This window comes from Mobula birostris, chromosome 7 (genome assembly GCF_030028105.1).
Source record: "Mobula birostris isolate sMobBir1 chromosome 7, sMobBir1.hap1, whole genome shotgun sequence".
Taxonomy (NCBI): domain Eukaryota; kingdom Metazoa; phylum Chordata; class Chondrichthyes; order Myliobatiformes; family Myliobatidae; genus Mobula; species Mobula birostris.
Window position 1 is genome coordinate 34,407,899 of NC_092376.1, and position 14,214 is coordinate 34,422,112.

Consider the following 14,214-nt stretch of genomic DNA (forward strand, 5'->3'; position numbering starts at 1 on the left):
TGCCTGCTTAAAATAAGTGAAGTACCTATAGATTAAGTTAATCCATGTATATATACAGTGCCTTGGATATTCTGTTAAATGATACGTCTATAGATTCTGTTAAATGATATGTCTACAGATTACGCAGAAAGACACAAGCTCATCCTGCCAACAAAGCAACATTTTCAGTGTTAAATTTGGAACATAAATAGAATTGCCATTTGTTGGTCTGATAATGTGCTTCAGTTTATAAAGCAGATATTTTCAAATATTTTATTTGTTTTAAGAAACCAAGCATCAAAAGAAGTGTACAAACAATTTTACTAGTCACAAATGAGAGAAGATGAATCAACGATACAAGAAATTTTGAAGATGCTGGAAATCTCGAGCAACACACACAAAATGCTGGAGGAACTCAATAGGCCTGGCAGCATCTATGGAAAAGAGTACAGCCGACATTTCGGGCTGAGACACTTCAGCAGGACCCTTCAGATTCAGAAGATGCTGGAAATCTTGAGCAACGTGCTGGAGGAACTCAGCAGGTTGGTAAGCAGATGAATTAAAAGTTAGTGCACGGTGCTGTGCATGACAGATAGCAGAATATGCACCTTTGATATATGATGCACTTCAAATCAGAGGCCTCACCATTCACAATGGTCCCATTATCAATTTTAGTTCACAAATGAGCTTATTAAGAAAAGCTGTACATTACAAAGTACACACGCAAAAGTTGCTGGTGAACGCAGCAGGCCAGGCAGCATCTATAGGAAGAGGTGCAGTCGACGCAGCTGTGCATTTTTTACGTGTTGCTTGAAATTCCAGCATCTGCAGATTTCCTCATGTTTACGTTACAAGTTAATTTAGATTGTGAAGAACAAATATACTTGAAGTGCCATTTGTAAGTGCAAACATGAATTTCAATAATATTTTAAATTACAGACATTTACTAATCCAAGTTATGGTACAAGAATAGTTATTTCTGTCATTTTAGCATCACAGATTGATTGTTTTCTCTGAACTCGGATTTTATTTATTTTTGGAGTTCTAGGGAGGTGAGAATTAAACAGGAAAGTAGAATTGATCACAAATGATCCAGCCATACCAGACAGTGATGCAACCAGTTAGCATGCTCTCCACAGTACACCTGCAGAAACGTGTGAAATTTCCAAACTGTATCTGAGATAGACTAGTGAGGAACAAGGTCAGATAGGTTCATCCTTCTTTCTGATTCGTTATCTGCCACATACCAAACCTACCAGCTCTGCCCTTCAGTAATCAGTCAGCATTGATATTGCTAACACCCATTCTTGGGGTTGGGTATTGAAGAGCCAGAAACCCAGGCATGTTCCATGTCCTCACTACTTGGCATCGCTTTTCTCAATATGGAGCAGCATCCACTGAGAGAGGGTGGTAGATGGTGTTCTGGAGGAGGTTTCCTCATCCATACCTAGCCAAATGCCATGAGACCTCATGGGGTTTGTGCTCATTGGCAGCTTCCGTTGTGATCCAAGGAGATGATGAGGGATAGGGCCCATAGGACCCAGAAAGACTGTCAACACATAGATCAGGGTCTGCTGAGCCCCAGCAACAATGGTCACACTCAGTGTGCTGACCAAGTAAGGCTCTGGGTTCCACATCTCAACACTGAGCAACCACATCACTCCTCCCAGCACGACACACTATCGCACCTTCTGTACCTAATAAAGTGGCCATCAAGTGCATGTTTCTGATCATCTGCTGCTGCAGCCCATCCACTTCGAGGTTTGATGTGCTGTGTAGTCAGAGACGCTCTTCTGCACTTGCCGCATTTGTTATGAGTGACTATTTGAGTTACTGCCACCTTCCTATCAGCTTCAGCCTTTCTCCCCTGACCTTCCCATTAACAAGGCATTTTCACCCACAGAACTACTGCTCACTAGATACTTTTTGTTTGTTTGTTTTTGTCAGCATTCTCTGTAAATTCTAGAGACTGTTGTGTGTGAAAATCCCAGGAGATCAGCAGTTTCTGAGGCACTCATATCACCCCATATGACAGCAACATTTGTTCCCTTAAGATAACATTTCTTCCCCATTCTGGCGCTTGGTCTGAATAAACATCTTGACCACATCTGCATTCCCTTTACGCACAGAGTTTCTGCCACATGACTAGTTTGTTAGATACTTGCACAAACAAGCTGGTGTACCAAATGAAGTGGCCACTAAGCATATGCCTCCACACTGAGCTGAAGGGTAATTCTTTGCTTGATTCACACCAGCTCCTCAGCACAACAGAGCGAAGCCATGAGGAGACAGGAGTTTATGCCAGTTTCCTGGTATACCACTGCCATCAGTAACTCCTTTCTAATGCTATAATGACTCTGTTTAGTATTGATTCCATGAGGTGCCGTTTTGCCAGAGGTGAACCCTGTGTGCTAAACTAGGTACCATGGAAATGCATCAATGAGAACTTTTCAGGAACATACTTGAGCAAGTATTATGTGTTGTGTGTGTAAAGTGAATAGTTCACTTTCAGTAACCCAGAACAACATAGATGCATCAACCACTCTTGACCACAATAAACTTCCGCCTGTGATGGAGGATGAGAGGTGTATAAGATGATGAGGGGCATTGATCGTGTGGATAGCCGGAGGCTTTTTCCCAAGACTGAAATGGCTAAGACAAGGCGGTATAGTTTTAATGTGTTTGGAAATAGATGCCGGGGGAATGTCAAGGGGAAAATTTTCACATAGAGAGTGGTGGGTGCGTGGCGGTGGTGGAAGCGGATACAATAGGGTCTTTTAAGAACCTCTTAGATAGGTACATGAGCTTAGAAAAATAGAGGGCTATATGCTAGGGAAATTCTAGGCCATATCTAGAGTAGTTTACATGGTCAGCACAATGTTGTGGGCCGAAGAGCCTTCAATGCGCAGTAGATTTCTATGTTCTATGGTGAACATACTGTACTACTTTGTGTGAAAAGACCCATTTTAAAAATCATGATCTTCCAATTAATTCTTAAACGCAGAATTTTACCACATTTTTGCTATTGCTATTACTACATATAACCATGAACTTCATGCAAATTTTTTTTAATTCTGAAAAATTACCCAGATTTTCTAATTTGATTTAAAATATTATTGGAAATGTGGGCATTAATGAGAGGAATTTCACATCATGAGTCCTTGCTTATGTTGCTCTTTGCCACAGCAGACTTATTGTTTTCTTAGGGAAAAGTTGTAAATAGTAAAATTTTAAATAATAAATAGTTTTCAAGTGAGAGTGTATCCATATTGATTATGAAACAGGCAGGACATTGATTTTCATGTATCCTCGGATGATGCACATCTCCTTACAGACAGCAGCAGCAGAATTGAACCCGGTTGCTGTGACGACACTTTAATAGCATTACACTAACCACTGCACCACAGTACCACCTCAAATAAGCAACATGCACCGACTCTCCTTTGCCTATACTTCCTGTTATTTCCTCGAGGAATTCCAATGGATTTGTCAGGCAAGATTTCCCCCTTCAGGAAGCCATGTTGACTTCAGCTTCTTCGATCTTCTATTCGGAGTCTCCAAGTGCCTCGAAAGCTCATCCTTAACAATGGTCATCCTAACATTTTGCAAACACTGAAGTCAGGCTAACTAGCCTGAAATTACCTTTCCTCTGCCTCCCTCCCTTTGTAAAGAGTCTGAACCTGTCCCTGGGATTGTGTGACAGGATGCTGTGGGGGGAGGATCAGCATTAAATCTTCCCCATCTGTTTATAGATGAAACTGCTCCTGGAACTTCCAGTTCAGAAGGCACACCAGAGGGTTCTCCCATGGCTCCTTTTGCTTCAAAGGACTTTTCGGGGCTGGGGATTCTGGTGGGTCATCATTGCCTCCTTCACTTTCTCCCCAGTGATGACGAGCTGAGTAAACTCCTTCCACGACCAAGACAGACTGAGATGCAGGGACCCAGGGGGCGGTCAGGGTTGGGCTGCGGTGTAGGCCGGAGCATGAGGGTGGGTGCAGCCCCACCAGGGAGGGCCAAGGCAGGCTTCCTAATCTCAGTGAAAGACTGAACTGTGGCTGGTGGGGGTGTGGAGGGGTGCCGGGGAGCTGATTTGCATATCAGGAGTGCTGTTTACACTGTTTGAGAGATTTACACACACACGTACACTGGACGCAGTCATTCACCGCGCACGTGCACTCGTCAGGGACAAATGCGCGCACACGTACATACCCCTCAATCAGACACAGGCACACACATATCCCGAGCCCCTATCGAATGCCAGCTGATCGGGACCTGACACAAGCCTCCACTAGGCACTAGGATGGGTTCGACCTCGCGGATCACGATCGGTTCTGAAGACGTGCTGAGCATAGGAACCGGTTCTGAGGAGAGAAATCCAGTCAGACATGAGAGAGATTCAGTGTGAGGGTGCACCAACAATCACGTGTGTGTGTGTGTGTGTGTGTGTGTGTAACTGTGTTACTGAGTGTGTAAGTCAGACATGCTCGTGTGGCACATGCTTGGATTAGTACATATGAGTCTCTAGACGTGCATGTGTACGTATGTCTGGGTGTGTGTGTCATACGTGGGAGGTTGTGACATTGCATGTTTAATACATGTGTTGAGTGTGCCTCTGCATGTGTCTGTTGTGAATATGTGTATGTCAGCATGTGTTTACAAGTGTGTGGCATGCTATGTGTGGACACAGAGTGGTGAAAGTGGTTTTCAGCATGAAGGCCGTCATCAGCCAGGGCATCACATTTAGGAGTAGGGACGTTATGTTGTAGTTCTGTGATTTACTTTTGAGTCCTCTCTTGGAATATGGTATGCAGTGTTGGTCACCCTGTTATAGGAAAAGTATTGTCGAGCCGGAGAGAGTGCAGAAGAGATTTACAAGGAAGATACCTGGACAAGAGAGCCTGAGTTATAGGGAGAGGTTGGTCACTCTGACTCTTTATTCCTTGGAGTGTTGGGGAACGAGGAGTGGACTCTTTGAAGTTTATAAAATCACAAGGGCTATGGATAAGGTGGACATTAAAAGACTTTTCCCCACAACTGTAGAGTCGAAAACTAGAGGGCAGAGATAGTAGAGAGGAAGGAAGAGATTTAAAAGAGACCTAAGAGGTAGCGTCTTAACACAGAGGGTAGTGGGTACCTGGAATGAGCTGCCAGAGGAAGTGGTCAAGATGGGTACAATTGCAACATTTAAGAGACATTTGGATAGGTACTTGGATGGGAAGGCATTGGATGGTTATGGGCCAAGCGTTGGCAGCCAGGACTTGCAGAGAGGATGCTGTGGTTAGCATAGACCATTTGGGCCGAAGAGCCTGTTTCTGTGCTGTGTTACTCCATGACTGTCCAGTTTGAACTTGTAAATTGTCATGTTTTTCACAATAGCTTAGCTTTGTAAAGAAGAGTTTGTTTCATTGCCAGTAATAAAAATAAGAGCTGAGAAGTCTTCTGTACTAACAATCATTCCATTTTACACGTTAGTCCATTATTGTAAACATTTCAGTTTAATCCAACAGAGTCCAAAATATTTCAATTTGTGCTACAGTGACAATGAATAAAATAATGTAAGAGCTAATTTCAGATTTTAATAAGTAAGAAAGCAAGTGTGAATGGTGGTGAACTGTGTTTATTTTAATGACTCTATAGTGATGAATAAAGGGTCACACAACGTACGACTCTGAGCATAGAATCCTGGTAGTTCTCTACTTGATTAAGGACCGAGTTGCTATTCTGTGAAACCCTGTTAATGAGAAAGGGATTTAAATGTCAAGGGCAACCATTTTAGGTAGTTATACTCAAATTCAAATGTATACTGATTTTGAGGTTTAAGGACGATGAAAAAAATGACAGCTGCATTAACATTGGAGAAGTGTTTATATCTATAACAGTAGAGAACCAAGTTCCTTGATCCAAATGATTTACCCCCTTTCCACTTTAAGCCTATGAGCACAACCTTCTCACCCTGTTGCACTCAATTGCTCATTGAGATTGTGTTTAATGCAGATATTCTAATTACCACCAACTATTCCATGTGTTAGTGTTCTATGTTCTAGCCATACTCTGGGAAGATACCTCCATTGAAACCGCCTATCGGATTTATTATCAGTCATCTCACTTCTATCGATCACATTTTTGCTCTCTCTCTCAGGAGCTAATTTTTGTCACATCTACTCTATCAGAATTTCATAATCTCTAGAAAGATTAATATGGTGCTCTCCCAGACCTTTGGAGAAAAAAAAGGACAACATCCTTTCCTGTTAGCTTCAACCTCACAGATCATGTATCAGGGTAATTTTATTTTGCACTGGAATGTGGAGAATAGAATTGTGTACCGTGCTCTTAATGTATTCTAACCAAAGTTCTCTCTACACTTGCACCTTCTGGAAATTGTCCAAAGTGGTTTATTTGCCTTTTTTTATGATTTTATTAAATGTAGAGCTAGTATTAGTGATTTTTGAAATAGCACTCCTAAATTGACTCCTTCACAGCTTTGGACCTGTAATTTAAAGGAAAGCCATGAGGAGAAGAGTGGGATAAATTTAATAAGGCTGTGGACACAAAAAGTCCCAGGGCATATGTGTTGTGGAGGAGTTTGCATGGGGCGGCATATGGGAAGAGCTACATTGTCAGCTGCCTGGAATATATTTCTGCTCATGCTATAACCTAGTTCAGAGCCTCATATAGCAAGGCGCAAGAGCTGTGAACTTATTTTATGTTTTTTATGCAAGATGGCACAGATGAACCACAGCAAGGTTCTCCAGGCTATGTACAATATCGTTCTTTTGAATTACTCTCACTACAATTTGTAGCATGTAATCTCCCCTAAGCAACGCGCTTTTAAATCAGCTTAATGATCTGCAGATTTCATGATCTTTGGAAGGACTCAAGCAGGGGCGGCACCCTTAAGCAGACAAAGGTTCGTCAACATAACCGGAAGTGAGGCAGGATGGGGAGACTCCAAACCAGGTTGAAAGGCAAAGGGATGAGGCCCACGCTACCCACCATCTTGTTAGCAAATGTGCAGTTGCTGGAGAACAAGACTGAGGACCCGAGGGCAAGATTGCTGTATCAGAAGGAAATGAGAGACTGTTCTGTCCTATGTCTGAATGAAACATGGGTTTCTTCCAGAATGGTAGATACAAAGATCAGACCCAAAGGCTTCTCAATTTACAGTATGGATTAAACTGCTGATTCGGAAACAGCAAAAGCTGGAGGTGTGTGTTTCATGGTAAACTCTTGGTGGTGCGCTGATGTGGAGGTTTTGTTGAACTTGTGTTCCCCCAATCTTGAATAGCTGATGGTCAAATACCATCTGTTCTATTTACCTAGGGAGTCCTCCTCCATAACCTTGACCTCAGTTTACATAACACCAGCAGCCGACTATAATCTACTGCTTAAGATATTGTTGCAAACAAGAAACAGTTCATCCCAGCACATTTCAGATCATAGTCCGGGACTTCAATCAGGCTTGTTTGAAGAAAACCCTGCCCAATTACTATCAGCATATAACCTGTAGCACCACAGGTCCCAACACACTAGACTACTGTTATACTAGGATCGTAAATCGGATCCTTTGGCTGTCCTTCTCCTACCTGTGTACAGTCACAGGTTAAAGAGCAAGGCCCCAGAGATTAGGACAACAAAGAGGTGGTTGCAGGAGGCAGAGGAACGGCTGTGGGATTGCTTCAAGTCAGTGTACTGGGCTGTGTTCAAGGACTCATCCTTGGATCTGAATGAATAGACCATGGTTATCATGGACTTTATTAAAACAATTGTAGACGAGTATATCACCAGAAAATCCCTTGCTCTAATTGTTTTATACTTACGGTGGTGATGAATCAGCATATAGGAGGGAGATTGAAAATCTGGCTGAGTGGTGCCACAACAACAACCTCTCACTCAATGCTAGCAAGATCAACGAGCTGATTATTAACTTTAGGAGAAGAAAACCAGAGGTCCATGAGCCAGTACTCATTGGAGGACTGGAGGAGGAGAGGGTCAGCAACTTTAAATTCCTCAGTGTTATTATTTCATAGGACCTGTCCTGGGCCCAAGATGTAAGTGAAATTATGAAGAAAGCATGGAAGCACCGCTACTTCCTCGCAGTTTGCAAAGATTCCACATGATGTCTAAAACTTTGACAATTTTCTATAGATGTGTAGTGGAGAGTATATTGTCTAGTCTGGTAAAGAAAGTCTAATACCTTTGAATGGAAAATCCTACAAAATGCCCAGTTCATCATGGGTAAAGCCCTCCCAACCATTGAGAACACCTATATGGAAACATTGACAGAGGAAGGCAGCATCTGTCGTTAGGGACTCCCACCGCCCAGGCCATGTTCTCTTCTTGCTGCTGCCACATGAAGAAAGTATGGCACAGGAGCCTCAAGACTCACACCACCAGTTTCAGGAATAGATACTATCCTTCAGCCATTGTGCTCTTGGAACAAAGGGGATAGGTTCACCCAACTTCATTTGCCCCAAGATTGAAATGTTCCCAAAACCTGTGGACTCACCTTCAAGAACTCTTCATCTTATGATCTCCATACTTATTGCTTATTTATTTATTTATTATTCATTTTTGTATTTTGACAGTTTGTTGTCTTTTGCACACTGGTTGAACGCCCAAGTTGGAACGACCTTACATTGATTCTATTATGGTTTTTATTCAATAATGGATTTATTAAGAATGCATACAATAAAATGAATCTCAGGGTTGTGTAATGGTGACACATATGTACTTTGATAATAAATTTACATTGAACTTTGAACTTTATAGGATTCCGACAATCCTATCAATGCTTCCAGAAGTGCGTCACCTTCTTCCAGCCGATCCAGCAGATGAAGCAGTCTGCCTAAATTGATTTATCCTGCGTTTCTCCGTTTTAGAAAGAACATCTACATCAAAAAGGATAGAGAATATTTCAGTTGCGGCTATATAACATATAATTTCCTTCCACTATGTAAGAAGGTTACAAAAGGGACAAGTGGCCTTTCATGAGAGTCCAGGTTTCACTGGATACTATAAGCTCTCTGCCAAACTATCAGGAAATGAGTTTCACAGGAAATCTACATCTGAAGTGAATTTATAACTATATTTAGACTGATACAGTTGTTATGGAAGACATTTTACAAAGGTAGGCAAATTTGTTTTATAACTTTTAACATCTTCTACAAATCTTTGAAACAGGTATAGAAAAAGAATTCAGTGAAGCTCTGCATTGCTGCAGGTCAACCATGTATACTGTGCCCTAGCCAGCTATGTGATATGCAAGCCAGTACACTGTATGATATGGAGACCGAGACGTTGCCCATGCAGACAGCTCTCCCTCTTCATGCCAAAAGAACAGCAGAGACCAATATACTTTGGCACCAGCAGCATTGCAGGAGTTGCCAGTCAGCATCGAACTCAGCATTAGACTACCTTTGTCACAAGGGAGCATTGGGAGCAGACCCAAATGCAAGACACAGCCACTGATGTAGTATGAACAGAACTAAGTTTATTAAGAATACTAGGGAAGCCAAGGGGTAAGGACAAAATGACAACATGGACATAAAAGTTGGATACAATCTGGACTAGGACTTAGGACTTGGACTTGACAGGGAACTCGAGTAAAGACTTGAAACTCAGGTCTTAACAGGGACTCGGTACCTGGGTCTTGACTTGGCTCTTGATTAGAACTCTGGCTTGACCAGGCTTGGACTCTTCTTGGACACAAGACACAGAGCACAGAAACAACCTAGAGTCCACGATACTCGGTAGCTCCCATAATGGTCCAGACTTACCACACTGGCTGAGGTCACATGTTTCTGGTACCGAGCTACGTGATGTGGGTTTCTGATGCCAAGCTTGTGGGTGTGGGTACTGATGGTCCACCAGTTCCTTTGCTGGATGCCTGAGCTATTTATGTTGCAAGCCTGAAATGAGGCTCAGCTGCTTCAATCAAGATGCCTAAAGGACCAAGAGGAAAATGGAATAACCGGAATACGGAATCCACGGACTGGACCGTGAACCGGAATGCGGACTTCACGGACTGGACCCTGACAACCTTAGGGATTCCAGCTCCATATTTTCCCTTGGGGTTTACTCCTGAAGCCCTCCCATGAGTGGGTATAGTCAAAAGGCATCAGAGGTTTGAGACCAGAGTTTTTCTTCTCCCAGATGAGCTGCCAACCATAGCTGATGAGCCCTATCTGTCCAAAGCAACTGGTTTTGAGGAGCCAGTAACCCAGCTTTCCCCTTCTCCTGACAGTAGAAATGGTTCTGCCAGGCTCAGTAGCTAAGCTACACATGAAGGCCGAGAGCTGGACTTGGTTGTCAGAGGCTATGTGAGACACATACCATTGGCAGCACTTAATAGGTAGTTGGAGCTTTTTCCCACTACCTTTCCCAACTATGACAACCAGAAGGAAACAAAAAAAAAAGAATTACAAAAGGAATAAATCATTGGGCTGAATTTCACCATATTCTTTTTAAAGGGTCTCAACTCCATCTTCCTGGTCTATTGAAAACTCCCTCAATGCCCTTTCTCCATACATAAGATTAAAGGAAGGAAGTTCCAACATACGTTTTTGGGCCACAGGACACCACATACTAACTGCACCAATGTTTAAAACAATGTGTCCGACTTGGTTATAAAATATCAGGAGCGGAAAATATAAGTGGAATGGATGAAATCAATGTGCATAAATACTTTAGTTCCCATTTTATTAGGTACCTCCTATCCCGAATAAAGTGGTCACTGTTTATATATTCAGAGATGCTTTTCTGTACACCACTGCGGTGATGTGTGGTTATTTAAGTTACTGTTGCTTTCCAGTCAGCATAAACGAGTCCGGCCATCTTCCTCTGATCTCTCTCATTAACGAGGTGTTCTCACCCACAGAACAACTCTCCAGTGCCACTTATAGGACTTTCTTTTGTTTTTCGCACCATTTTCTGTAAGCTCTAGAGACCACTGTGTGTGAAATTTCCAAGGGATCAGTAGTATCTGAGATAGGCAAACCATCTGCCATTCTACAATTGTTCCACAGTCAAAATCATTTAATAGTTCAATAAACACACATCAAAGTTGCTGGTGAACGCAGCAGGCCAGGCAGCATCTATAGGAAGAGGTACAGTCGACATTTCGGGCCGAGACCCTTCGTCAGGACTAACTGAAAGAAGAGCTAGTAAGAGATTTGAAAGTGGGAGGAGGAGAGGGAGATCCAAAATGATAGGAGAAGACAGGAGGGGGAGGGATGGAGCCAAGAGCTGGACAGGTGATAGGCAAAGGGGATATGAGAGGATCATGGGACAGGAGGCCCAGGGAGAAGGAAAAGGGGGAGGGGGAGAAAAAACCCAGAGGATGGGCAAGGGGTATAGTCAGAGGGACAGAGGGAGAAAAAGGAGAGAGAGAGAGAGAGAGAGAAAGAATGTGTGTATATAAATAAATAACAGATGGGGTACAAGGGGGAGGTGGGGCATTAGCGGAACTTAGAGAAATCAATGTTCATGCCATCAGGTTGGAGGCTACCCAGACGGAATATAAGGTGTTGTTCCTCCAACCTGAGTGTGGCTTCATCTTTACAGTAGAGGAGGCCGTGGATAGACATATCAGAATGGGAATGGGACGTGGAATTAAAATGTGAAGCCACTGGGAGATCCTGCTTTCTCTGGCGGACAGAGCGTAGGTTTTCAGCAAAACGATCTCCCAGTCTGCGTCGGGTCTCGCCAATATATAGAAGGCCACATCGGGAGCACCAGACGCAGTATATCACTCCAGCCGACTCACAGGTGATGTGTTGCCTCACCTGGAAGGACTATCTGGGGCCCTGAATGGTAGTGAGGGAGGAAGCGTAAGGGGATGTAGCACTTGTTCCGCTTACAAGGATAAGTGCTAGGATAAGGAGGGAGATCGGTGGGGAGGGATGGGGGGGACGAATGGACAAGGGAGTCGCGTAGGGAGCGATCCCTGCGGAAAGCAGGGGGGGAGAGAAAGACATGCTTAGTGGTGGGATCCCCTTGTAGGTGGCGGAAGTTATAGAGAATTATATGTTGGACCTGGAGGCTGGTGGGGTGGTAGGTGAGGACAAGTGGAACCCTCACTATACCCTTGCCCATCCTCTGGTTTCTCCCCCCTCCCCATTTTCTTTCTCCCTGAGCCTCCTGTCCCATGATCCTCTCATATCCCTTTTGCCAATCAACTGTCCAGCTCTTGGCTCCATCCCTCCCCCTCCTGTCTTCTCCTATCATGTCAGATCTCCCCCTCCCTCCCACTTTCAAATCTCTTACTAGCTCTTCTTTCAGTTAGTCCTGACGAAGGGTCTTGGCCCAAAACGTCGACTGTACCTCTTCCTAGAGATACTGCCTGGCCTGCTGCGTTCACCAGCAACATTTATATGTGTTGCTTGAAATTCCAGCATCTGCAGATTTCCTCGTGTTTGTGTTAATAGTTCAATTTAATATCAGAGAATGTATACAATATACAACCTGAAATCTACAAAAGCAGAAGAGTGCCCCAAAGAATGAGTGACAGTAAAAATGTTAGAATCCCAATGCCCCCTACTCCCCCTCCCACACACAAGCAGCAACAAAGCAATGACCATCCCTTCCCCCCACTTATTTCAGCAAAATAATCATCAGCATCCTCCACCCACCAAGCAAACAATAGCAAAGACCCCCAACAAAAATAGCAGTACAACAAAAACTAATGGTTCACGGGACATTTAGACATTTCACAATCTCTCTCTCCCTCTCTCCCCCCACCCCAATAAAGGGATAGAGAGATGTCACCCTTTCACAGTGAGAGGGAAGACTTACAAAAACAAACAACTCACTGATTTATGGTGTTAAAGTCTGCCGCATCACCTATTATCGAGTTATCTGACTCGAGAAACAGCAGTAATCTCTTCCCCAACAACGAGAGAAAGAAAGAGAGTGTGTGATTCGCCAAGTACAGAGCCCCTGACAGCTGATCTGCTGTTTCCGATGTTCTGTTTTCTCCCGCAGTGCTTCAGTCGGTGGTGCCAGAATAGAATTGGCTCAGCCCCAGGGCTGAAGCCCAAAGGCCCGCTCACCTTCTCGGTCATGTCCTTGCGATATCGAAAACCAGCAGTCGGTGAACCCTGGGAGCAAGTCACATCACCACAATGAACCAAAGTTTAAGTGTTGTATCACCACAAGGAACTCCATCCACCTTGAAAAGGAAAAAGAGAGACATTAAAGGTAGAAATTCAGCTGTTTCTGCAGGTGAGTTTGAAGCACCATCGTGAAATAAATTTATGCCACATTTCTGCCCCATTCTGATACTTGAACTGAGCAACAACTGAACCTGGGCCATGTCTACCTGCATTGAGTTGCTGCCACATGATTGGCTGATTAGATGTTTACATTAATAAGCAGATGTACATGTATATCTAACAACAGGGCCTCTGAGAGTATGTGGAAGGGTAGAGGTTGAATGACAAAGCTTGTTTGCAGTGCTAACCGCGTGAGGAAAGTGAAGGTTTACTAGTCACAGAGGGTTAGTCAGAAGGAGGTGTAAATAGCAGCTGACAGATGAAAGCAGAAGATGGGAAAAGAAAGGAAAACTGCGGGGCTAAGAGATACATTCTGCTGAAGTTAATCATTCAATACACAGGAAATCTAAAATTAAACCATGGTGCCGGAAGTATTCAGATAATATCCAAAGAAAGATGACTAATGAATTAAAAAAGGAAGTCAAGAATCTAGGTTATACAGTGATGATCATCATTGACTTTAAAGAGTCTAGATCCAGCAAAGATTTCACCTTTCCTACCAACGGTTGTTGTCAGTCCTCGAGTGGGAGGTCTCTGGGGTGCAGAGCTGCAGTTTGATTAGGCAGACTGAGCATTGCATTACAGTGAATGGTTTTCGCAGATACTGAACTGGGAAATGCAAAGTTCCGTTTTTATATTTTCTGGCAGTGTGGGCCACCTGGGTTGATGTTTCTGTCAAATCTACACAAACCTTGAACAGAGCTTCAACTTCTGCCACAAAAGTGGCTCCATCCTGATTGGCTAGGACTCTTGCATCATATGTTTTCTGGTCATAAATGAGATCAGGAGGTAGGATCTGAAAGAACCCTGACATCATATGAGCTCAACCAGCTGTCAAAACTATTAACGGCTCTGAATATTACCAATATTCAAAAACATTCAAAAAGCGTTAAAATCTTTATAACGAATTTCATATTTTGAGAACTAGACTTTGAGCTTTTAAACATTGAAATTCATTTAAATA

The 14,214-nt window shown here is 43.3% G+C and overlaps 1 long non-coding RNA gene across 3 annotated transcripts; it reads right to left on the reverse strand.

Annotated features, from left to right (window-relative positions):
• Positions 1-8,517: 8,517 nt before the first annotated feature.
• LOC140200700 (uncharacterized) lies at positions 8,518-13,901 on the reverse strand. 3 transcript variants are annotated; one of them, XR_011886695.1, is made up of 3 exons: positions 13,751-13,901; positions 12,789-13,147; positions 8,518-8,867 (listed from the first exon to the last, which is right to left on the reverse strand). It is a non-coding gene; the product is annotated as an uncharacterized lncRNA (long non-coding RNA). The 3 variants fall into 3 exon arrangements; XR_011886694.1 differs by having other exon boundaries at positions 13,742-13,901; XR_011886693.1 differs by lacking the exon at positions 13,751-13,901 and adding an exon at positions 13,298-13,555.
• Between the last annotated feature and the right edge of the window lie 313 nt (positions 13,902-14,214).